Source organism: Macrobrachium nipponense, chromosome 3 (assembly GCF_015104395.2).
Source record: "Macrobrachium nipponense isolate FS-2020 chromosome 3, ASM1510439v2, whole genome shotgun sequence".
Lineage (NCBI taxonomy): Eukaryota > Metazoa > Arthropoda > Malacostraca > Decapoda > Palaemonidae > Macrobrachium > Macrobrachium nipponense.
Window position 1 is genome coordinate 20,403,222 of NC_087202.1, and position 27,500 is coordinate 20,430,721.

The window sequence follows — 27,500 nt, forward strand, 5'->3', positions numbered from 1 at the left end:
CTAAATACTAAGATATGATTATTTTTAGTGTACAGGTCCCTGCAGTAGTTGGATAAGTAATTCATTATTTGATTGTTTTAGCTTTTGTATTTGTGTGTGGGCGAGCGAAATACACATACACACACACACACGCACAACACACGCACACACACCAGTATATCGCTGTGGTGTTCAGACGATATCTATATTCCTGAGAATATGAATTTTATAAGATTTGGTGGCATTTCTTGACATGCGATTACATTTAGTTGGCGAGATTTTCATTCCCTGAAATTTGTACATTTCCTCCTAGCTTTTAGATTTTATAGCATTTTCATATATTCCTTGACATCCGGCACGTGCGTATTGAAGGTTTCGACCTTCTTCCATTTTCTAGGAAATAGCTACGTGACATCTGGTCTGTGCGTATTTTCAGATTGGAAGTTTCGACCCTTTTTTTTCCCTGGTCAAGGAATTTTGTATAAAAGATTTTGCAGTTAGCGGCTGTGTGATTCTTGGTGTGACTCTAATTCAGCTGGAGCCTTGTTCATTTGTGTGGATTGGATTCTGCACGAAATGGTTCAGTGAGCAGGGATTTGACTACCCGTATTTTAAATACCCATAGGAACCGTTTCTAACGAAAAGATGCGTGCTAAATCTGTTTCCTGTGTCCATGTTGCAAATTAATAATTTTGTTCATTGCTTAGCTGATGATAATTGTATTTCCCTGTGAAGTTTTTATAGGACCAACAATTATCCAGATTCTTTAAACATTACGAATGGTATCCCTTATTTTACAGAGATGTTAATCATCTGTTACCCTACAACTGGTTTACTATCTCTACAAGAGTACACGAAATAAGATTTCAGTCATCGGTCAGTCACTTTGAAAGGAACTGGAAACTGCACTTCTAGGTTGCTTAGCAGGGCATTAATTATCCATATATGTAAACCTTACTAATTGAAATGCCGGCATTATTAATCTACATTGAACTTCTTCTCCAGGAGTAAATGAGAAAGGTGTTCAGTCATCGGTTGCACAAAGCTGAGAGCAGATGTACATATAAAAATAGAATGTCTCGTGAACTGTTACAATGCACAGACACCCATTTTTCATGAATTCTGCCCAAAGGGCAACCAACGTCTTCTTGGGTAAAGGGAAGTATGGGCAGTAACATACATTCCATCAGGGAATCCTACAGAGAATCAATTCTACGAAGGAAGCTGCAGTCTCCAGTAACGCTCACCAAACCAAGCAAGCGCTCCTGAAGGACGATTCTCACCCTTCGGACGCATAATTTAATCTCTGCCTTCGGGCTGCCCTAAAGGAGGCCATCTTTCCCTCTTCCTCTTTGTTATGACCCTTCTTATATCCTTGAATACCGGTGGGTGAAGGATGGTGGAGCGACCTTAAAGGTCAATTTGATAACCTTTCTTTCCATTTTTTTCATAAACCATTACGATCCATACGTACGTGAAGGACAAGAAATCATTTTCTTGAGGAAAGGGGATTACTGGGGTGTCTGGGAGTTCCTGTCAATCATAGAACCGTGGTGATCGGATTTCGATGGTCGTCTATGCTGTGGTGAGTCTGAAAATGAATGGTCGAAAGTGGCATAAAATACTTGTATGAAATTTCTCGAATCATTACATATAGGTGTTTGTTCGGTTGACTGAAGTCATATAAACTAAATTTTATGCCTTTCCTTATATCAATGTATGAAGAAGAGAATATTCTCAGGCAAGAATGAAACTTCCAGTGAGAGTAGTATTTGTGGTTAAGGAGAGAGAGAGAGAGAGGAGCAAGTGTTACTCATCCTCCTTAAGAGGAACTGTTACCTGTGATCGCCTCATTAATGAGCTGTAATTACCCTCACCCCCACGTGACCCCTCAACAGGTAATGGAGATAAGGGGAAAGATTTATAAGAGACCGCTGACGAGTTTCAGCTAGGGGTAGGGGTGGGATTGGTGGAGTGGGCAGAGGGGGGAATGGGGGAGTGTTAAAGTTAGGCAGGGGAAAGCGTTTTTATTATCAAACTCGAGCAGGAAGTTGAGCGTCGAATAAGTCTGGGGAGGCGAAATTTGTAACGATGAAACTCGTTGCATGTTATAAGGGGAGGTTTTAGATGTTATGTTCTATGATTACTGTAGTTGCGGAATTCAACTTTTGGAATTTCTGGTAGGCAGTAGCGAGTTGCTGTTGATGGAATCCTTAGTTGAATATAAAGAATTTAGGCCAAAGGCCAAGCACTGGGACCAGTGAGGTCATTCAGCGCTGAAACGTGAATTGACAATAAAAGTTTGAAAGGTGTAACAGGAGGAAAACTCGCAGTTGCACTATGAATCAGTTTCTAGGAGAGGGTGGAAAGTAACATGGAAGGAAGAGCATATGAAAGGAGGTAGAGTAAGAGGAATGAAAGAGGTTGCAGCTAGGAGCTGAGAACCTTAAGTAATGCCTACAGTGCACCGCATGAGCTGCACTGACGGCACTACCTCCCTACGTGGCGGATCCTTAGTGAACCAAGACCTATTGTGTCTTGTTTCAGAAGGTGGTGTTCTTGGTTCAGTGTTATTTTTAGTATATACGAATATTATGGTTGTTTGCCTCGTCTCTTTTTTTTCTTTATATTATTATTATTATTATTATTATTATTATTATTATTATTATTTTATACGTTTTAACCATAGTTCAGCCTGGAACAGAACCCGTTCTGAAACGTCACGCCAGTATGACAAAGGTAGCGTAAGGTAATGCGTTGAGTATGATCTCATGAACAACTAACTCCCTGCCACACTTCTTCCTTTAGAGCATTGTACTTTCAACGAGTTAAGCAGCTGAGTTTTTTCTCTATTCATACCTGTCTCTTCTACTTCCTTCGCAGTAATCAACTTTCTTTTAGGAGTAAAATTGAAGTCGCTGCTATAATAGATAATTTCCAATTGCCGTTTTGAGAGCGAAGATTGGGTACATTAGTTATCAGGATCATAATTGGGTATGAATCCACATTTAACCTGACAGTTTACTTGTTGGTGTGTGCTTAACCAGAGACGTAAACATACACACTTTTATAAGTGTAGATGTGGAGATATCTGGTGGTTTGTGTACAAAAATACTCTCTTTAGACGTAAAGTTGGGTCACACTACACTTAATGGTTTATGAACATTGATAACCGCACAAACTCTTCCTAACACCCGGAGGTGGTAAGTTTTAGCTGGTTTATACTATATAAAAACACTGGCGCAAACACCCTTCCGCGGAAAAGTGGGGAACTTATAAAACTTATAACATTGGACCCAGAGGTTTGGTTCATTTTAGAAAGACAAGACAGGCATGCAGCGCGCAAAAGAATAATCGGGGAGTTCTGCATTCAGGAGATTTGTTTTTAAATTAGTCATGAGTTCGATACAGTATCGACGAGAACGCCACCCACTCCTGCCTGCAGTTTGGTGCCACTGGGTCTGGATCATTTCACGTTAAAATGAGATTGAATAGTTTGGGCTGCAGCAACCTTGGGTGAGAATTGTGTTCTGGCTGATTTCATTTAGTCACGAAAGCTTTCGTGATGATATTGATGAAGATTATTTTTGAAAAAAATCTTCATAAACAGGTGTCACGTGAGGGGATATCAGTTTCGACGCATGATATTACATTTATTATTTATTTTTTAGTTATCTAGTTAGATCAAATTTAAATACATACATACATACATGCACACACAGATATCTATATATGTAAATATATAAATAAATATAATATACATGCATATGTACATATATACATATATACATTATATATATATATATAATAATATATATATATATATATATATATACAAATATACGTATATGCATACATATATACAAATAGGTAGCGAATCGTAGTGGTAAGACAGTCTCGAAATTACAAGTCTTTGCTTAGTGTGCCCCAACCAGCTGTGAATGGAGATCTAATAACGGGAAGTGGTTACCGTTCAGGAGCCAACTTCTCAAAAAATGGGAAAAAAGAAGAAAAATTTGTACCGTATTTAATGTTTACATTTACACGACAATACAACAGCATTAATAATAATAATAATAATAATAATAATCAATAATAATAATAATAATAATAATAATAATAATAATAATAATAATAATAATAATAATAGCATGAAACGTTTTGGAGTAGAAATATACTTTCAACCTCTACTACAACAGGTTACATATATTCGACAAGATTTGATATTTCTACTTTTCCCCTAATATTCATGTGTTGCCATATTGTTTTTTTTTTATGTTTTGTTTTGAATTTTTGACCATAGTACGAAAAACACCACGCAACTGTCTTTCTAATGATATACAGATGTACCATCAAAGTAGTTAGCAATTGCAATTCTTGATACATTTGTAAGGCACATTTATGATTTCAATTTGAGCATAATTTTTGCGACATTGGACGATTTCCCCTGCAACGGGTGGATCTCGAACATACAGGATAGATTAGTCACTGCCACATTCCTACTTTAACTACAGAAACAAGGATAAACCCGCTGTGCAGAAAACTTCCACAGCATGAGCTGCAACAAACACCGGAGACTCATCGACAACACGTCAACCCTGTTAAAGAAATTGCGCCGTTCATTTCTCTATTAAGCTCTCATGGAGTATATTGAAGTCTTTCCTTTTGAGTATTTCAGATCCATTTACATTCGTCTTAACAAGAGTTCGCATGTGGTGTGGGGCTGAATAAATGGGAAATAGTTGTAATTCCGCAAACCGTAAATGAATTTTCGAACATGTGCGATTTTTAACCAAGCATTCCGGGGTATAATTATTCAAATGAGCTCTCCCAAGAAGGGAAGAGCTGCGGTTTGGGAGGTATGTAAGGAGCAAACACAATTATGATCGCATCTGTAAACCTTGAACCTCGTTCATTTTGATTCGCTCTCGGTTGAGATTCATGAGCCCGTCTTAGAGGTCATTTACACAATACTTTTTTTTTTTTTTTTTTTTTTTATTTACGATTTATGATACAATGAAAGAGCTTTTATACATCCTTATTTTCGCTGTTGAAAGCCAGGTTCTTAAAGTTGATAAAGAACAGACCACGTATTTCTCCTAATTTGCAGCTTGATATTTTGGTGAATACCGATTACATTGCTATTTTTTATTTATTCTTAGGTGAGATTCTTGGGGAAAGCAGAAGTTTTACACCGCCAATTACTGTGGAAAGCGAAGTTCTTAATTAAAGGCAGTTGAGAGTTTGATAAGTATTTATGCTTTATTTGTTTTTGTTATATTAATGCATAATTAAGAGGACATATTTCCTATTTAGTTGATTGGATTATGTATCCTGTAGTTAAATTGCTATTTTTTATTTATTCTTAGGTGAGATACTTGGGGAAAGCAGAAGTTTCACACCGCCAATTACTGTGGAAAGCTTACTATACGTATAGTTAATGAGAGTATATTTCTTATGTGGTTGATGAAATTGTACCTATATATCCCTTTATCAATGTCGCCGACGATAAAGCGTAACCTGTCCGCCGCCTATGCCTAAACTCAAGACGTCATTTCAGATAGACCTCAAGTTAGCAGAGGGCTAATTTCAGATAACGGGCGACCCGTAATTAAAGAATGGGGAGGCTGTCTGTAGCCGCCCGATACGTTCCTTGTAAGCTTCCCAAGCATGTCATGAGATTATTCAGAGCAATGAAGCTCGCCAGATGAATGAGAGCTATGAACTTACGCCGCTTCATCTCTTCGCTCTTCTTTATTTTTTGTAATCCGTTTGATTCTCGGTTGCGATTAGGAGGAGAAAAACACACGAGATACTCGTGGCTGGTTTGTGATATCGTTTCGCTTAATGAGTAAAGTACTGGCCTCTGGTTAAGAGTTGGTCATGAGACTGTACAGTCGTGGGTGGTTGTGATTCTGTTTTTGTGAGTAAAGAACTCTGACTTTTACACACATGCGCATTTATACACACATATAATATATATATATATATATATATGTATATATAATATATATGTATATATATATATATATATATATATATATATATATATATATATATATATATATATATTTATATACAAATGATAATAAATGTGGGAACCAATTTTCCAATGTCTGAGTCACCAGCAGGCCTCCTAGTACTCCAACTTTTCCAACTTTTCCTACTTTTTCTAACCATCTCTTACTTAGTCCTAATTTTTTTGAGGGAACTCCTGCTTAAAAGTTTGAAAGGATTAAGAAAAATCAATGTTTGTAATTGAATGGATGTAAGAATACAGACGTGTGTTGATTGAGTGCGGCAATGTGTTTGGTTATTTGTTAATTAACCACATTATTAGTGATGATTTGCACATGGTTCACAACTCATTTGGTACAGGAAGATACAGGATGTCTGAATTCAATAACTGGGGAGTAGAGGGATTTCTTGATGCCATTTTCAAGTACTTCAGTAAGTATCCTGCTAGGAACACTTCCAGGGAGTGCAGAATCTCTTGGAGGGTGAGCAAAGACAGTTCAAGAGTTACGTAAATTCCCGTTGGCTTTCGTTAGTTCCTGTATCTGAAAGAGTTCTTGAGCAGTATGCTGCACTGCGCCATTGCTTCACCAATGTTGTTCCCAAACAAGGTAGTAAAACTCATTCTTATTACACCAAGAAAATATTTGCAGCATTGAATACATCTTCAATCATTGTTAGACAGCATTTTCTTAAATCATTCGGCAACTTGTACACCTAATTCCTGACCATCATGCAGTGACCAGCCTCTTATTCACTTATTGTATGATGAATTATCAGAACTGATCAGGAGTCTAATGTCACGTTTTGTGAAGCCCAAGCATATTAAAGGAATGGCGGGAAATTTTTTTTTGCAATATCATTCTCTCAAACTTAGACAACCAAATGTCTTTGGAAACCTTGGAAGTTGGAGAGAAACCAAGAAAGCAATTTTTGATTCAAAACTGAAGCAAAGTGAAATTAACGTTTTCAGCATCATGGCAATAGTAGTAAGTGCTTGGTTGACAGGGTACCACTAAATAGCAATCTGCTTCACTGTTCGCGATGCCTGCATCCATTGATGAGAAGAGAGAAGTCTTCTGAAAAGCCTGTCATAGAAGTGGCTAGTGAAATGTCTAGAATTGTGCCCATATCAGAGCATGACACCCTTATGCAAGTGTGGCAGTTGTACGCAAATGAATTAGCTACAGAGGAGTCACATATAGATGAGGAGTATGGCAACCCGAATGGACACTGCATCAGATGTAAGCGAGTTAATTTCTATTGGGAAACTATTCTAAGCAATGTCACCAATCTAGTAATCCCCTAAATGTCCAACTCTAGGAAAACTTGTCAAGGTAGCATTGACATTGAGCCATAGGCAGGCTTATGTTGAGAGATGTGTCTCTCTTAAGATTTTAGTCACAGACAGTAGGAATTGCCTGAATGAGGGATCCATAAATGGCCTATGCACAGTGCAGGACAAGATTGAACACTAAGGAGGAGCGAGTAAAGTGCCAATCTTTGTCAAGATTATCCGTGCATTTTGAAGTACACACGACAGTTACAAAGCCATGAAAGATGCAGAAAAGAGAGTTGAAGAAGAAAAACAGAAGAATGAAGGAAAACAAAAAGAAAAGGAAAAGCAGCAAAACTCAAGAGGAAAAGCAGCAAAACTCAAGAGGAAAAGCAGCCAAACTCAAGAGGAAACAAGAAGAGGAGGCAGACCAACGAAAAAAAAAAGACAGCGAAATGAAATTGAAGCATCAAGAAAAGTTGTGAATGAAGCCAATCAGAGATTGAACAGTGCTTGCACAGTCAAGAAAATCGATCCTGCAGAAGTAGCTGCTGTTCAGGCCCTTTTAGAGCCCGGAAGTACAAAGTTGGAGAAATCATCTGCTGAACTGAAGAAAATTTCAGATGAAATTGCTTCTCTAAACAAGAAAAAAACTTGAGTGACTGGCAAATTATTGTAGTAATTTAGTTTGAGATGTTAATGTATTGTGAAGGTCATATGAAGGCTCTATTTTTGTAACTATTGATATTTAATCTGATTGATTTTACCTTCTTGTTTGCATTTTACTTAAGTATTTTTGAATGCTAGTCAAAGGATGATTTCACTAAAAATCTGAAGTAGATAATGTTGCGTGATTGAATTAATTAAATGAATAAAAAGGGTGAAACCAAATGCAAGGGCCTAGTAACTTCTGTTTCATAATTAGTTGTAAAATACAACAAGCTTGAAAAATACCTCATGTTACTAGGTAGGTCAGGGGTGGGCCTCGGTGGGGTTTCCCCCCCTTTCCACAAAGGTCTGTGTAATAATATAATGGCTCAAGTAACACCAGTGTACTTCTACTGATTGATTTTTCTTTGATAATGAATTTTAAACTTTACTACATGTATGCATTTAGCCCTAGAACACTAACCTTAATTGCATTTGAGATTTCTCATTATATCCATGTGGCACTCCTATATGTATGCATTCAAATACTTAAAATATCGCATTTGAAATATCACATTATATCCACGTGACACTCCTATTTTTTAAGATTATATCTAATTTTTTTTGTCAGACTCCTGCCTTTTTTTTTTCAAGTGCTGCTAGGAGGCCAGCATCAGCCTTAGACAGATGTCTAACCAGACACCCAAACCACCCCATGCTTTTTGCACACCTGAGCATTGGTTTGTCCGTGCAACATCTGTTAGCAAGAGAAACACCTCTCGTTAAAACAATCAAATAAACTGGAATATTTCCCACAACACCACAAAATACACGTTAAAAAAAAATGCACAGAAAATACAAATGACAAAGGTTAAAACAAATGATAAAAGTTCAAAATGTATACCTAAGTACCTTAACCACTAACACCATTCATACATCTGTTCGGCGTGAATTTAAACCCGGTAGTGTTTGTTTTTTCGTTGCCACCACTGTTCAACCATTACATGAAGGGTTATTATGTTTTTTAAGACACCTACCTGCAGGAGTTGGCAGTCTAGACCGAAGAACAGCATCTCTCTCTCTCTCTCTCTCTCTCTCTCTCTCTCTCTCTCTCTCTCTCTCTCTCTCTCTCTCTCTCTCTCTCTCTCTCTCTCTCTCTCGCCAGCCATACTTCCCTCTCTCTCTGATTCTGCAAACCCAACACAACACCGATTAGATAAAAGATAAGTGATAATAAATGTTGGGAAAAAATTCCCATTCCCTGTCCCGTTACCAAATACTCCATATTATAAACAGAGTCAAAGAAACTGGAATATTTCCCACAACACCACAAAATACCTGTTAAAGAAAATGCACAGAAAATACAAATGACAAAGATTAAAACAAATGATAAAAGACACAGCAAGATACTGAATGTTAATCAACGTCTGAACTCACCCTTTCAGTAGGTAAATTGGAGCTTAGAATTTTCACAATCTCAACCAGCTCCCTCAACAGCAATGAGACACATTTCACAAAATATCTCACACTTCCTTGCCTTACCAACCACTCCCACTGGGTACAAACGAATGCTTATATATAAGAGCTTCTGGAAGTTCCCATGTTGACAGCACTTCCACTTCACGTGTTGCTGTCTCTAAGTCACGCCAGATCAGGTGGATAAATACTGAATAGTACAGAATATGCAGTCGTGCTTGAGCATCGCTGTATACGAAAGCGACCAATCATTCGTTATTGCACGTTATATATATATATATATGTTATGCAAAATGTGGATAATTGCCAAATGTGTACTCTTTGCAATTAATTTTGCCTATTGTGTACAATTTGCAGCGCTTGGTGCCTGCAAATTGTACACAATAGCGCAAAATAAATAGCAAAATGTACACATTTGGCCATTATCCACATTTTGCATAACACACATATATATATATATATATATATATATATATATATATATATATGTTTATATATATGAAGTTTTGTCACATGCACATGTTACTTTTTTAATATTGACAAATATAAAGCCACTAGTATAGTTTAGTATAAAATTCACCTTACTTGTGGAATAACCTACACCTAAGGAGAATTATTAATGATAAGTGTATCTGCTTCGGACACGGTTCTCACCTAGGAAATTAGGTTAGATACTGCGATAGACAGCTGATTTGACCATTCGGCTATCAGTCTAAGTGTACTGTAAATCACCCTCTCTCCAATATCAAACATATTCTTCAAGCATCCCGGCCGTTGCTGATGTAGAACGATGTCAAATGTACAAAATTCATGTTATGTAAATTATATTGAACTAGGATTTTGAAAGAGTTATTCCAGGGGAATTTTTACCATTTTTCCACATTTTGGTGTTGGTGATTTTTGTTGTGCATTTATCCATTTTCCTTATTGAAGTGATTTTTTGTGCATTTATCCATTTTTCTTATTGAAGTGATTTTTGTGTGCATTTGTCCATTTTTTCTAATTGAAGTTTATATATATATATATATATATATATATATATATATATATATATATATATATATATATATATATATATATATTCTGTGTGATTAGTGCTTTCATTGTGCAATATTGGTATTTTCCACATTTTTCTGTGTTTCATTTGCATTCACAATTGAATTTAACACTTGTGAATTAATTTGCATTTATTTAGAATTCTTTTCAAGATTTAGTGTTGTTTAGCACTTGTGAATTAATTTCCAAATTTTAGGTATTACCTAACACTTAGAATTTAAACTGAATAATTTAATTCCTTGATTGATTTATTTTCTTGAATTTTGTGATAAATTAATTTTGATTTAATTTTACTTAGTTCATTCAAGAATTAATTAAACTTTGTGTTGTTTTGAAGTAACAGTAAATTTCCCTGAGATTGTGAATTTCACTTATAAATTTTGAGTTTGATAAAAAATTTTTGTATTTAAAAATTTTATAAGTGTTTTCTTTTCACCAGTATATTTAATTTTGTTTAGGTAGGAACGTAGAGTGGTAATTGAGCTGTTTTCCTTCAATTTACTTGAAGAGAGTTAGAACCAGGGAAGTACTTAGACTTCTAAAATCAGGGAAGTACTTAGAATTTTAAAGTTGTTGATGGAGTGATGCCCTTTAATTAATTCAGTTACATACAAGATTACCTCACACCTGTTTCAATGAACTTAGTCTGATTTTCTGTTATACTGGTAAGTTGTTTAAGGGATCACTGTTGCCTTTAGAATACTCAGTCGTAATTTACCTGTGATGAAGGTTCAGGTGTCTGGCTGTGGTGAGGTAATATTCAGTGATTGGTAAGTGTAGTAACCAGATACTTGGGACTTCGTCACAAGAATTAATGGTGCCCAGAGACCAGTGAAAACAGATTACATTATCACTCTAGTCTATACTGGTGGTGTTAGGGATATATTTTGTTAGGAGAGTGACCATACAGTTTTTGTTTTGCATTTTTGTGCTGAATTGTTAGTTGATAACTTAAAGAAAATGCTCAGTTCAAGGTTTAGGAATTTTTAGCAGCCCCTTCCATCCAAGTGTTATCTGAAACTAACTCTAAGGCACAGTGGAGCGCTTTAGTAGTTGCATGTGGTGGTTGTGTGTCTACCAGTATCATAAAAGCACAAATAAGATGTATTGCTATGGAATCATTGATAGACTGTGGTAGGATAACTGATGAAGATGAGTTAGAATTACCTCAAGAGTTGTTGAATGTAGCACGTGCTGATCTTATATATAAGCAAGAAGAAAAAAAAGAGAAAAGCGATGCTGAGTTGAGTTTAGACGCATTGAAGCAGAAGAGAATTTGATTAGGCTGAAAATGCAAGCTGAAAGAGAAAGAGAGGACAGGAAGAAAAGAGAAAGAAGAGAAAGAAAAGGCAGGGAGAAAAGAGAAAGAAGAGAAAGAGAAGAAGAAAAAGCGACTGAAGAGGAAAGAGAAAGGATAAAATAGGAAAGAGAAGGCTCAAGGTTTGAATGTGAGATGGAATTGATAAGAGCTAGATTCACATTTCCTGTGGCACCGTCTAACCCTAATCAAGGTAATTAAGACCCTGTATTTGATGTAATAAGAGTACAGAAGCTAATCCCTAAGTTTTCTGAAGAAGCTCCAGATGAGTTTTTTGATCACTTTGAGAAAGTGGCTTCAGGTATGGGATGGCTAGAAGATAAATGGTCAGTTTTGTTACAAAGTGTCTTTATTGGTAATGGGAGAAGTGCTTATCTAGCCTTAACAGCTGATCAGTGTAAAGACTACAAGGTACTTAAACACAATGTGTTACAAGTTTACCAGATGACCCCAGAGTGCTACAATGAAAGATTCAGAAATTTAAGAAAAGATGAGAAGGGAACCTTCTTAGATTATGCTTACAAAGTGAGAAGGTGTTTTAAACGTTGGTTAAAATTTGCTCAAGTTAAAAATTTTGATGAGTTAGGAGAATTAGTTGTTCTTGAACAATATCTTAGGGGAATTCCTGAACATATAAAAGCCTATTTGAGAGAGATAGAGAGGTAAAGAAACTTGACAAAGCTGCTACACTGAGTGAAGATTACAATATAATTAGTAGCAAATGCAATTACAATGTCAAGTACCAGAATCAACAATCCCCAGGTTTTAAGTCTCATCCAAGTTTCAGGAACAAATTTAATGGGAAACCTGCAAGTGATACTACCAAGAGTACACAAGGTAATACACCTCTGCAAGCTAATGCGAAATTCTCATCCAATTTTTCAAGACAGTTACAGAAACCTAATGTGGTCTGCTTCAAGGGTGGAGAGGACGACAACGAAGGAGAAGAACCTGTTGTTCCTGAAGAGACTTCGAGTAGTCCAAGTGTTTCTGAAAACAGCAGGGAAACTACAGTAGCTGAGTTAGTAGATATTGAGAATTCAACCCTTGAAGTTGGTCAAGTGACAAGAGAGAAGCTAATGGACTAGCAGAAGAAGGATGCATCGTTAGCTGATTTGTTCTTCAGAGTTGTTTATCGAGAAGAGATGCAACAAACTTCTACCCGTTATTATCTGAAGGAAGGTTAGCTGATGAGGAAGTATAGACCTACAGATATACCAGGAGATGCTGTATAGGGCGAATACCATCAAAATTTGATTCTGTATCCATTGAGGAAGCAAGTGGTAGTAGTAGCTCATGAGTCTGGATATATGGGAATCAGGAAGACTGTGGAGAAGATCAAGAAATATTTTTTCCGGCCTGGACATCACAAAGATGTTAGTAGGATGTCGTGAGTGTCATACCCGCCAGATAGCTGGAAAACCGAATGAAACCATCCAGAAAGCTCCCCTACAACCTATAGAAGTTAGAGGAGATCCCTTTGGCAGAGTGATTATAGATATGGTTGGACCACTGCCGAGGACAAAGAAAGGAAATGAGCATTTCTTAACATTAATGTGTTCTGTGACAAGATATCCAGAAGCAATCCCTGTTAGAAACATATCTGACAAGATAGTTGCTGAAAAATTTGTGGAGTTTTTCTCAAAATTTGGTATACCAGAAATAGTACAAAGTAATAGAGGAACGAACTTTACTTCCAAGTTATTCCAGGATGTGATGAATTTGTTAGGAGTGAAACAACAGTTATCCACTGCTTATCAACCAGAAACTCAAGATGCCTTGGAAAGGTTCCACCAGACATTGGAAAGTATGCTGACAAAGTATTGCTCTGAGTCAGGAAGAGAATGGAATGTTCCATTAATGTTGTTTGAAGTTAGGAATGCTTATCAAGAAAGTATGGGATGTTCACGTAAGGAGATGATTTTTGGTAGAGAAGTGAGGACCGTTGAAGATTCTTGCAGAAAATTAGGAAGAAAATCAAGAGGAAATCCAGGGAGAGTATGTGAAGAAGTTAAGGAAAAGGTTGAAGAAGATGAAAAAATTTTCTTTAGAAAATTTGAAAGTGAGTCAAGAGGAAATGAAAAGGAGATATGATGTTAAGACTAAGCTAAGAAGTTTTAGTGTTGGTCAACAAGTGTTAGTGTTTTTACCTGTCAAGAGGTTTTCCCCTCCCCAATAAATTACAAGATAATTCAGAAGTTGAGTGATAGAACTTATGTGATTGAAACACCAGAAAGAAGAAAACGACAAAGGAAGATACATGTGAACCTCTTGAAACCTTATTTCTCAGAAACTATAACTGAAACTGTGTTAATGACACAGACAACTTCATCTACAGAGGATGATGATGGCTACGAATTGGGAGCTGAAAACAAGATGAATAATTCTTCAATTTTGGAAAATTTGGAGGATAAGTTGAAACATCTGAGTGTTGAACAAGGTGAAGACTTAAGTGAAGTAATTACAAGCTTCCCAGAAATTTTTGCAGATGTACCTAGGCGCACTGATCTGACCAAGCATGAGATCAAGATTCAAGAAGATGGAAAACCATTCAAGCAAAGAGCCTATCGCTTATCAACTTATCATCAAGATGTTTTGAAGAAAGAAGTTGAGTATTTGCTGCAACATGGATTAGCAGAACCCAGTTCAAGTCACTTCAGTTCTCTATGTGTGTTAGTGAAGAAACCAGATGGTTCATTTAGGATGTGTACTGATTATAGGAAGCTGAATTCCATCAGTGTGGCCGACAATTATCCTTTGCCTCTTATAGAACAGTTACTTGATAATATTGGACAAGCCAAGTTTGTTTTCATAGTGTTTATTTGTGGAATCTGAATAGACGTTGTAAAAGTGTGTAAGTGTTTATTGGTGATTTCGAAAAAGGCCTTCTAAAATTGGTATAGTTTTTTAGTAAGTTCAGTGCACTAAACTTAAACTTAAAAACTACTTGAAATACTGAAAGTACTTGAGTTATTCCAGGGGAATTTTTACCATTTTTCCAGTTTGGTGTTGGTGATTTTTTTTGTGCATTTATCCATTTTTCTTATTGACGTGATTTTTTGTGCATTTATCCATTTTTCTTATTAAAGGGATTTTTTGTGCATTTATCCATTTTTCTTATTGAAGTGATTTTTTGTGCATTTGTCCATTTTTTGTAATTGAGGTGAGTTTTTTAGATATATATTCTGTGTGATTAATACTTTATTTTTGCAACGTTGGTAATTTCCACATTTTTCTGTTTTCATTTGCATTCACAGTTTGTTTTCATTAATTAATTGTTGCACATTTAATTGAATTTAACACTTTTGAATTAATTTGCATTTACTTAGAATTCTTTTCAAGATTCAGTGTTGTTTAGCATTTTTTTATTTCCAAATTTTAGTTATTACCTAACACTTAGAAATTAAACTGACTAATTTAATTCCTTGATTAATTAATTTTCTTGATTTTCGTGATAAATTAATTTTGATTTGATTTTACTTAGTTAATTCAAGAATTAATTAAACTTTGTGTTGTTTTCAAGTAACAGTAAATTTCCCTGAGATTGTGAATTTCACTTATAAATTTTGAGTTTGTTTATAGATTTTTGTATTTAAAATGTTTATAGGCGTTTTTTCTTTTCACCAGTATATTTAATTTTGTTTAGGTAGAAACGTAGAGTGGTAACTGAGCTGTTTTCCTTCAATTTACTTGAAGTGAGTCAGAACCAGGGATGTACTTAGACTTCTAAAGTCAGGGAAATACTTAGAATTTTAAAGTTGTCGATGGAGTGATACCCTTTAATTAATTCACTTACATACAAGATTACCTCACACCTGTTTGAATTTACCTGTGATGAAGGTTCAGGTGTCTGGCTGTGGTGAGGTAATATTCAATAATTGGTAAGTGTAGTAGCCAGATACTTGGCCGCTGTCACACGTGTATATATATATATATTACTTATTATATATATATATGTATATATAATATATATATATATATATATATATATATATATATTATGTATATATATATATATATATATTATATATAAATATATATATATATAGATATATATATATATCTGTGTGTGTGTGTGTGTGTGTGTGTTGTGTGTGTGTGTGTGTGTGTATTTACAACAACCAGACAAAAGAAGTGAGTCGGCTGTATAATATGAGGACTAAAACGTCATAGCATAGCTTTCAGTTCACTGATAATAATTGAAGGATTAGGGAATAGGCTTACTTTTAGATCCCTTTTTCTTTTGTACTTAACTCTACCATTTTAATTAGTTGCTGGTGAGGTGATGGAGGGCTTAGAATATACTTACTAGATTTTGATGATAATTTCAGGGACCCCAGTCCCAGTCTTGGAATTCGCTATTGACCTAATCCAGTCCCAGTCTTGGAATTCGCTATTGACCTAATCCGATTCAAAGTCACCTCTTCTCCTCCCTCTCCATACGCACGTCTTTGTCCGTTCCAGTACCTGAACTTTTGAAGGGCGCAGAGGATTATGATTCTTTGTATGCACTGTTTGTCTCCCTGCTTCCTGTTTGTCTTGATCATTGGAAAGAATTACCAGGATTTGAGGGGTTGTCTTCGTCCTGCTTCACGAAACGAAGAGAACTGGATAGCTTTTACGCATTTTTTGTTAGTCTTGGTTATATCCTTTTGTTTTTGTACAAAAACTTATAAATGAACGAGTGACGCTTTTCTGCCGTTTCATTTTTCCCCTTGAATTATATGAATGTCTAGAGATGGCAGGCCAGTTCCTTATCGTTGAACACCACTATTTTATCCTTTTATGGCTTGGAATTTTGTTTATCTAATGATTTACAAACTACCAAATCGGCGGCGTGAGTCTTAGACGTTCCTACATGAGGTCCGCTTAGCATATGAATGAAAGATGCAATATGTGATTATTGCTATAGTTGACAACAAGTGGCTTCAGACAAGCAGTGTTGTCTATATATACTCACCAAATTCTCTAGACTGTGAAATATAAGGAGTAAGGCTGTCTGAAATCTCTAATTAAGCTACAGTGAAAAGAATCTACTTCCCATAATTCTTTTATCCAAGGTATATTTTTATTGGAACTGAAGGACTTCCGCTATTTTTCAAGAGGAAAGATATCGTACCGGTGCAGACATCTCCAGCTGAGCTACTCCTCAAGGTGTTTTGATTAAGGATTTTTGATTAAGCATCGCGGCTCAAGACTTCCTTCCTTCATAATCTCGGTCCTTCATCGTCGCCTACGCGACACTCGGATACGACAAATGGCTGTTGGGTTTTCATACAGCGTCTCTTATTTCCCCTACGGCCCAGCCCTTCATTAAAGCGTGTTTATGAAGAAACACGAGAACCCAACGACAAAGACGCGTTCATCGCACCGGAGTCTCGGCTTGCGATCCATCAGTCGTCCGTGGGATGTTCCTCGGTTGTTATGATTATTCCGAGAGAGAGAGAGAGAGAGAGAGAGAGAGAGAGAGAGAGAGAGAGAGAGAGAGAGAGACATTAATGGTTTCACCCTGGTGGGGTGAGTATTACCTTTGTCTAGGTCTTCCCTAATTTATATAAATGGTATGATGCTGTATATTTTCATGCAGTACTTAACTTTCTCGTGTGTAATCTGTCTCTCTCTCTCTCTCTCTCTCTCTCTCTCTCTCTCTCTCTCTGTTTTGCGATTAAAAATCTATATGTCTGTATGAGCTTATTGAATTTTTAATGAAAAAACGAAACATTGTCCCTCTTCTTGCGCGGTTCAGGTATCAAACGCTGAGAGAGAGAGAGAGAGAGAGAGAGAGAGAGAGAGAGAGAGAGAGAGAGAGAGAGTTTAATTAAGGACGTACTTTCTGTATCTTGGAAGGGTGGTGATGAAGGAGATGATATGCTTCCTCCAGGCGTCTATGAAGTTGATGATGATGACGGCAATGGCGAAGATGATGAAAATTGTTGAGTATAGCAGTTGAGACCCTCTTTCCTTCATTTAGTGAGTGAGAGCGAGAGAGAGAGAGAGTTATTTAATTGTTTATTAGGTGTTTACTACACGATGTGATATGTGTTTTGAAAGTGTATGCAGTATTTCTGTTTTCATGTGTGTGTGTGTGCGCGTGTATATATGATTGCGTATGTATTTAAAATAATAAGTTTCGTTCTTTCATATTGAAATTGTAGGGAGAACGACTATCGATTTTCATCACAGATGGGAAACATCAGTGGCATCATACCGTACTATATATATATATATATATATATATATATATATATATATATATATGTATATATATATATATATATATATATATATATATATATATATATATATATATATATATATATATATATATATATATATATAGTAATCGGAACTCTTCCCTTTCAATACGTTTAGCGAATAATTCCGATTTGACGTAGGAGAGGCTTCGACAAGGTAATCACCACCTCTGGAAGGGTAGAACCAAATTACAGTTAATCTCTCTCTCTCTCTCTCTATCTCTCTCTATCTCTCTCTCTCTCTCCTCAATTTGAAAGCCAGCATCCTGGGCAACCATTATTCTGAAAAAAAAAAATGTACAGGAAGTTTTTGACTATTTACTTATTAGTCATAATAACATCACATGATTAATCGAACAAAACCTATTATATTTGAATCAAAGATTGATGGAGTTTTGGGGCAAAAGCGTTACGTGTTGATTACCTGTTTTGTCTCCCTCGTCTACCTATGATTATTATCACTGAAGAATGTTAATATTTCTAGACGTGTTTACATCATTTAGAAAGCTTATTAGATCCTGCGAAGCTCTCAGTGCCATTCCATTATTGATAATGGTAGCTTAGTCCTAATTATTATTATTATTATTATTATTATTATTATTATTGTTTGATTAGATGAAATCTATTCACATGGAACAAGCCCACGGGGCTATTGACTTAAAATTCAAGCTTCCAAAGAATGTTGGTTTCAACCTCCCACCGCAAACCTACTAAAGTATATAACTGATTGTGATACAGATCCAGTGATTTTTCATCGTCCTGGGGAGGCGCGAACTCGCGACATCTGAGGGGCATACCACGACGCTAGTGACCATAGCCAATCTAATTATGAATGATAAAAGCTAAGCCTTGAAAGGCCGCGCAGGCCTCGTTTTCAATCTCAATTTTTTATTATTACCACTCTCATTATCAACGATATAATCTGATCTTTGAGAACCCGCTCAGCACTTTTTGTCAGCCTCATTACCAATTACGAGAGCTGAGCATTGATGACCCCGCTCAGCTCTCATTATCGGTAGTAAAGGCTGAGCTTTAATGGCTTCTTCAAAGCTCAGTGCAGGCCACATTATCCATAATGAGAACTGAACAGGATCCCGAAATCTCTCTATATTTTTCATTATAGCATATTTTTCATAAAACTAACAAGTTTTATTCTTTGTAAGTCTTATTTTATGTGTTGCATGGTGGCTCTCGTTTTCTTTGATTTCGTAGTTTAAAATCATATTTTTTCGTGGTTTTAAATGAATATTAATGAAGACACTACTTATGTAATGGTTATAATTGCTATTTTTTGTGTATTTACATGATTTTCACGTGCTCATTTTCTTATTCGTGTATGTACAGGGTGTCTCAAAAAAATGTACTCACTCTTAGAATTATGAGAAAACCTTTATTTATGGACATAGAGCGAAATGAAATAGCATCGAATACATGAGACAAATGTGTTTGAAGAATCATGTTTGCGAATGTTCAAATTGATGACCATTATTGTCCAGACAACGCTGATAACGCGCACCAAGGGATTCGCAAACGTCGCGAAACATGTCATTAGGAATATCACGAGTGAGTACATTTTTTTGAGACACCCTGTATATGTTTGTTTGTGTATGAGCAAGTGTGATTACAGATATATTTATATGTATATTTATAAAGCAAATGATTAAAAATTCTCACAATGCAGACAGTTATTACATTACGAGAACTAACGCAATTATCAGAAGCAAAGCATCTAAACTTCACTCACAAAGTCACAGTGAGCAGCAACTACCTTCTTGCGGTTTGTAGATGGCAGACGGACCCAGCCAACCAACGCCGTGGAGGTAACCCAAAGGCTGGATGATAATCGCTATTGTTTACGTTTTTATCAAGATGGGACGAGGCTGCCATTGGTACCCTAGTAACCAGAAAGAATGTCATGTCTTGTTTGTGTTTTTGTAGGATATCAATTTCAGTTTACACGATGTTACCTGGTTAAGTGCTAGTTATCTTCAGGAAACATTACAATTGATTGAAAAAGTATTCTAAGGTCATAATGAAAAGACAATCTTAATTCGTAGCCCATTTCTCATGATCGAGTTTCTTTCACTATTGTGCTTGACAGGCCATTAATCCGGGTGTGATTGATCTTCCTGAGAGAGAGAGAGAGAGGAGCCTCTGCAGGCAATTCTTACCTCTCCTACGGATCCCCATTCACTGAGTAAAATTACTCCGAGGTCCCTAGCACCTTTTGACTTTTCAAGAGTTCAGTTTTTTTTCTTATTGTTTATTTTTGCTGATATGTTGGTATATAAATCAACGATTTTATCAACGTGACCATTAGACTTGAAAAGCGGTTGCAAGTGTAATACATTCATACATTCGCCCAAACCACCCAACCACCCACACACGCTCTCAGTCACATACACGCATGTGTGTATATATAATATATATATATGATATATCAATATATATATATATATATATATAGATTCATACACGCATGAATGTATGTATGTATATGTATATATATATATATATATATATATGCATACATACATAGTTTGACCTTGTGTACGTGGGCGTGGGTTTGGCTAAGGTGAAGCGGGTCATAAAAACTTGAGACTTCGCCCCTCTTCGTCATCCATAGTTAATAATCCTCTCTCTCTCTCTCTCTCTCTCTCTCTCTCTCTCTCTCTCGTGTTATTTTTCTTTCATAATGATATAGTCTTCCTGTCCTTTGTAATGACTCTGCTGAAGATGTTGACTATATATATATATATATATATATATATATATATATATATATATATATATATATATATATAATGTATATGGTGTGCGTGTACAGGAGAGAGAGAGAGAGAGAGAGAGAGAGAGAGAGAGAGAGAGAGAGAGAGAGAGATTTTACGTTCATTTCTGGGTTTTGTTTTGGCAAGAAGTTATACGAGGCAGGAGGCTAGTGTTGGGGGTTAAATTATAGTTCCTAGTGTCTATGCTCTGCAAGTAATATGTCGTTTTTTTTTCCTATTAGCCAGTCTCACCACTTTATAAAGATTGAGTGTCCCCAGTAATTTTTAATATATTTATGGTTTCTGCCTTCCTGTTTTGATGATAAATCGTATTTCTGTGATACAATTACCATCACCTTAGGTGTTTTTTTATCAGTCAACATGCGTTTCACCTCCAACACACCTCTTCGGAATGTTTATTAAAAACAGGATCGTAAAAATGGAATCTTGAGAGAGGTTTATTGGATGATGCTTCATCTGTACATTGGAGAACAGTTCCATTTTGGCTTCTGCCGTGGCATGTATTTGGCAGCTCTCCTTGAAGTACGAACTATTTGCTTAATCATTATTATTGAAGTACGAACTATTTACCTTCAATATTGATATTGTTGAAGTTCGAACAATTTATTTCATTATAATTATTAAATATTATTGAAGTAAAAGCCATTTGCTTTATTATTATTATTATTATTATTATTATTATTATTATTATTATTATTATTATTATTATTATTATTATTATTATTAAGTACGAGCTTTTTTACTTTATTATTATTATTATTATTATTATTATTATTATTATTATTATTATTATTATTATTGAAGGACGAGCTGTTTACTTCATTAGCATAATTACTGAAGTATGAACAAGCTATTTACTCATTATTAGTATTATAGTTTTCATGATCATTGATTTCCACTTCTTCCTGTACAAGTAATTTGATGTACAAATTATTTTTTCCAGATTAGTTCTCATTCCCCTATTTCGGCGACAATTCTATTCAGTTTTCTTAGTGTTGGTAGCTTGATCATCAGCATGTCGTTGTTGTTTATTATTAGTGTTTTCTTGATAAGTAGAATAACTAATTACAAATAATTTTTCCGAATCTTTTAACTGAAGTCAATAATAATCAAGTTATTTTTCCTAATCTGATTGATAAAGCTGGATTGGTTCATTCCGATTAATAAATAACATATGTAATTCTGTCGACCCGAAAATAACCTGAGCTGTTGAGATGATCGATATGTATTCTTTCAAAAGGTCTCGTGGGAGCAGACCTTTCTTTGTTGCCAAGTGGACCTTACAAGCAAAGCCAAGATAGAACATCAAGAGAGAAATCACTTGCTATATTCAGGGTCACAGTGGTGGCATTGTATTTGTCAGTCTTGTCTGTCATTGTTTTGAGGTGTTTATGGTGGTGATATTTGGTTGTTAAAAGTAGGTTCAGTGACTTATGAAAGAGACGTCCTTGTAGCTGAAAGATTTGGCTAGAGTTGGGAAGCGTGAGGGAAGAAGGAACTAAGAAATAGATGAGAAAATAAGATTTTGGCAACCAACGTCATTTCTGGCTCCTCGTTTTTTGTTTCTCTTACATTTTTTATATCAAATTTGTTGTAAATCAGTGCATACCGTATTCCGTACTTTATTCTGATATGCGATTGCGTATTGACGAAACAAAATTCGTTAATTATGGGTCATGTTTTGCGTTAAGATAATATAGCTTGTTGATTCACAGGAAATTTTGTACCGCTCGCTGATATCCATTCTTACAATATTCGAATGTAAATGCGTTAATTACAGTCATTCCATCCCTTAATACCAAAGGTTTCCCAGGAATGGAATTTACATCTCACGGATCTTCTATTGAAGTCCTCTGACCAGTCAGCCAGTCCTTGACTGCTTCGTTTGTTTGCCTGGTCGCATTGTGACATGTTTTTCTTATTTATTTTGTTAGTCGGGCAGTCGGCTTGAGGCAAAGAGACAATGGCATCGTGGAGAGTGTTTCCAAGAGTGTTGTTTTCTGCAGGGCTTCTGGTCTCATTGGATTCTGAAAAGGGCGTTTGTACTGTTGGGTTCCAGAGTCTGAATCTGGCAACGAAGCCGAGATCTCTTGACTGTGGCTCAGAAAGACCTCAGATGATTCAGTGAATCTCGACTTGTTTTTCGAAAATTTGATTTCGAAAAATTTCGATCTGAAAGACAAGTCGAGAGGAATTTTCCTTCTTTATGTATTTGGTAACGTCACAAGTAGTTTGCCATTACATTCTCGGCTCACAACCGGGAACCTGCGTTCGATGTCTGAACCGAACGAGGGCAGCGACTTTATGTATAAGCGTTTTTCCTCGAGAGTCTACTAGTGAATTGGGTATTTGTTGTTAGTTTCCTGTTAGGGGTTGTAGGGTTGTAGCTGGGTTCTGGAGAGAGAGAGGAGATGAGAGAGAGAGAGAGAGAGAGAGAGAGAGAGAGAGAGAGAGAGAGAGAGACTAGTAACTCGCTTTGACAAAGTGAACTTTGCCGCACGGGATGAAATCTTTCTCTCTCTCTCTCTTTTCATAGAGGTTAAAGCCATAACTAGGAAGACATCATATATATATATATATATATATATATATATATATATATATATGTATATGTATATATATATATATACATACACACACACACACATATATATATATCATATATATCTATATATATATATATATATATATATACGTATATATATATCATATCATACGTATATTATATATACATATACACACACACACACACACACACTATATATATATATATATATATATTTATATATATACGTAAATATATATATATATATATATATATATATATATATATATATAATATATATGTATAGAATATATATTAGGGATGGGACGTGTTCTCGGAGTCGGAATCGAGAATCGAAAGTATCGGAACTTTTTCAAGTATCGGAATCGGAATCGGAGAATTTTAATCCAACCTTCGATCCTCAAAACGATTCACTGGAATTCTTATCCAGGTAATAATAAAAGTAAACGTTTTGTTTGACGACTTTGAAGTATCAGTATAATCTATAGATCTTAATATGTGAAGTGCCATTATTTATAAAGAACAAGTCGAGAACATTACAGAAGAAAATTTTTTTATTGTGATGTTAAATGATTATGTGGTGAAATGAATAGGAACAGAATGTGTTTGATACTTGTTTAAACAGACTTCAGTCTCATATAGACTTGCCAACTTGGCTGTTTTCCGGCTGAATTTGTTATTTTGATTCATGTTTAGCTAGTAAATCTTTGACATTTTAACGTAATGCTTGGCGATTAGTTTTATACATACGGGAACTATAACGTGTGAGAAACGGAGGCAACGTCCAACAAAGGCTGTGATAAAGAATGTAGGGACACTAGGAAATGATGAGAATCATTTGCAGTGGTGGAGGTAAAATAAAACTGAATTTCCCACCATAGTGTTGGAGGAAATACTTCTTCACCGGAAAGAAATCGATTGAAAGGTGAAACCGGAAGATGCTAATGTTCTTACATTACAATTGAAGAATATTGGGACCTGAATATGAATAGGTATTTTCAAGTGATTTACTTTAAGAACTTGTTCTCTTTATCGTCTCAACTTTTAGGTTGAACTCCCCGTTTTTTTGAATAAAAAATATATATTCAACTTCATTCCTTAAAAAGTGTTAATAAATGTACCTAGTCCATAAAGCATTTGTCTCTAAAGCCAACTGCAGGGTCTGGAAATAACCATGAATTCAATGTAGGAATCGGAATCGGGACTCGTATCGGAATCGGAGGTCGAATGTATAGTATCGAGACTCGTATCGGAAGCGTTACAAATTTTGGTATTGTCTCATCCCAAATATGTGTGTGTGTGTGTGTGTATTACACGAGTAAAGCTTGGCATCGCCCAGCAAACATTCCCATCATTGCTTTAGTCATAAGGAGCCTGACCTCTGAGATCACCAGTCTGAAGAATCTCTTAATACTTTGATAGGGCTTCGGTGCCACGAGAGTGCCCTCGAGATTACGGGTATCAGCAGCTGCCTGGCCACGTAAACGTTCTTCAAATATTTTCAGTGGCTCTTGCTAGTCCTCTTGAGCGGACCTGAAATTTATTGATATATTTATTTTTACTATGGGTTAAACTTATGAGGTTTATGTTCATCGTAAGCTTTATTTATTTGTTTTGTGGATCTATCTTCACATTTATTTGCTTTCTTTCCGGATATGTGGATAGGGAAAAAAAAACCTTTAAACGTAAATGAAGCATCATATTTAACAATAATATTTGCCTTTTCTCCCGATATGGGTTTAGAGAAATAATTATGCAAACGCAAGTACATCTCTGGTTTTTGTTGTTAGACTGATGTGGCCTTGTGCCAGTACTGGACCTTGTGCTGGTAAGTGTTTGAAACCGAGTTTAGAAATGTTTGATCTCTTGTTAAAAACTTGTAAAAGTTATGATGTTTATTTATACTGTTTTCACCTGTTCAGTCCCACTTTTGAATTTGCTGTAAAACTGTCAAAAGGCGCTTCGAAATTCTGTCTTTTATTGAAGTTAATTTGCCAGAAAAATCTTTTACGTTTGTAGATCCCTTTACGAGAGAAAATATTTACTATTATAAACTTTTAAAAAACGCTATTAAACATGTTAGTATTTCTAACTTATCAGCCATCGTACTGTAAGTAGGGGCCACAATTCCAGTGCGATTAAAAGGATTATAGATTCCACTTTCCGCAAGGGAAAGGTGTTGAACTTTCTGACTTTAACCCCGATTACTGAAACTTCAGATGCCAGCTCCAGAATGTACCTACCTACCCGAACCTTCCTCACCAGAACTAAGGGCTACAGCCAGCAACGTCTTGATCCCGCATGAAGTTGTTAAAGCTTTTAATTAGCCAGACTTACTCGGTAGGATGTTATTAAAGTGCTCTGAAGCCAGAGGATGGTTTGTAGGCCATATTGCCGTGTGGTCGATCATAGCGGATTTTCGACACGGAATGTTACTTTTTTGGTGGGGGTTGGGAGTTGGTGGTTAGGATTAGGGAAAGTGCTTGGCGTTATTTACTGGGGATTAGAGTCTCGTGGGACGTTCCAGACTTTTTTTTTTTTGAATTTTTTTTACATAAAGCTACTTTCTTAATGGCATTATTCTTAACGTTTTCTGTTGGTGCCTCTTCCAATCGAAGACGGAACAGACATATAAGTAACTGATTGCGGAAAATGACATTCTAATATTAGTTTACTCCCTTCGTGGAAACACGTATACTATCAGTGCGTTAGATCCAGGGTGCTATATTATTTGTGCTATCCTGAACTGTTCCATATAACATTCGTCCTACAGCCTGTAAGTCATGACGTCCCGAAGAGGACTCGGAAGCTTGGAGCCAAAATTTCATTTTACTCGGCACTACGTAGAGGTCTGTTTGCTTGAATGCGTAGTTTCCATCGTAGAGTTGGGAAATACTTTTGATATTACCGTTCAACTTTTTAAAGTCGATAATTAATCCATTTTTTTTTCGAATAACCCGTTTAGTAATGGCGATTACGATGAACATGGTGATGATGATGACATCACTCTCAGCTGCATAAGATGATTCATTCTTTACTATAACTTCACCTTATTAACAACTTCCGTTTTCTTTTTCCACAGGTATGAGCGCACCTTCGCTTTTGTTGGGTTACCGTGTAAACAAATGAGTAAATCAAGAAATTCATTTTGGTAAGTAGAAAAATTTATTATCCCATATTATTGTCATAAGAAAGTTATGATTACTCAATTTTGCACATGTTTAACATGTAGTAAGCAAATTACTAAGAAAAGTTCCTGTTCGTTGATCTTTTTATTTACGGGCTGTTTAGTATCAAGAACCCTTGCCAACCCATTGCTTACGTAATCTCAAGTTTTTCCTTGAGATTCACAGGACTAGGATAATTATTCTGGCCAAGTGTTTGTACGTTTACCGTCATAATATTATCTTCTAAAGCATAAAGTCTAGTCTGTACTCTTTGAAAACAAATCTCACTGCAGACGGCGAAAATCAGCCGGTGACCAACATCCATGTCAAATTTCAATAATAGTATATATATATATATATATATATATATATATATATATATATATATATATATACTATATATACTATATATACTATATACACAAACACACACATATATATAGGCGCATAAAATTTCTTTTTCCTCCAAAACCATGTAAGTTGTCTAAGCAGATAGATACTGGACTCTTTTAAAATCTTTTTTCGTGTTCTCGTAAAAGTATATATAGAAGCAAGTCTTGATAAATGTTCTCTGAGTTCTTGCTTTGTATATAGTTTGCGCACTTTCAGAATTTTAGAATTAAATATTTATGTTCGATTTGTTATATATGCCGTTTGGGATTATTTACGGCGCTGCATGGCCTTCTTGGCCCCAGTGCCTGGGCTGTTGCCCTCAATATCACACATCCATCAATCCATCAATCCATCCATTTGGGATTAATGGGCCAAAGCATGTTGTGTGTTCTCTCTCACCTCTCTCTCTCTCTCTCTCTCTCTCTCTCTCTCTCTCTCTCTCTCTCTCTCTCTCTCTGTTGGTATCCCATTGCAAGTTGCAAACTTAATTCGTTAGGTACATTCTATCCAATTCCAGAGTTAGGGCATCATGACTTGCAATACCCAGTACATATAATGACCAA

General features: G+C 35.8%; 2 protein-coding genes across 4 annotated transcripts in view; one reads left to right on the forward strand and one right to left on the reverse strand.

Moving 5' to 3' along the window:
* LOC135221653 (bleomycin hydrolase-like) overlaps positions 1 to 9,442 on the reverse strand; it is a 228,735-nt gene extending 219,293 nt beyond the window's left edge. The window contains exon 1 of the mRNA XM_064259348.1: positions 9,356 to 9,442. The gene's annotated coding sequence lies outside the window, so the exon portion shown is untranslated. The remainder of the gene's footprint in view (positions 1 to 9,355) is intronic.
* Positions 1 to 27,500, forward strand: part of LOC135221652 (puratrophin-1-like) — a 543,050-nt gene that overhangs the window by 43,179 nt on the left and 472,371 nt on the right. Inside the window, exon 2 of one of the 3 annotated variants that reach the window (XM_064259345.1) lies at positions 26,460 to 26,528. The exons of the other annotated variants lie outside the window; for them this stretch is intronic. The gene's annotated coding sequence lies outside the window, so the exon portion shown is untranslated. The remainder of the gene's footprint in view (positions 1 to 26,459; positions 26,529 to 27,500) is intronic. 3 annotated transcript variants of the gene reach the window in all.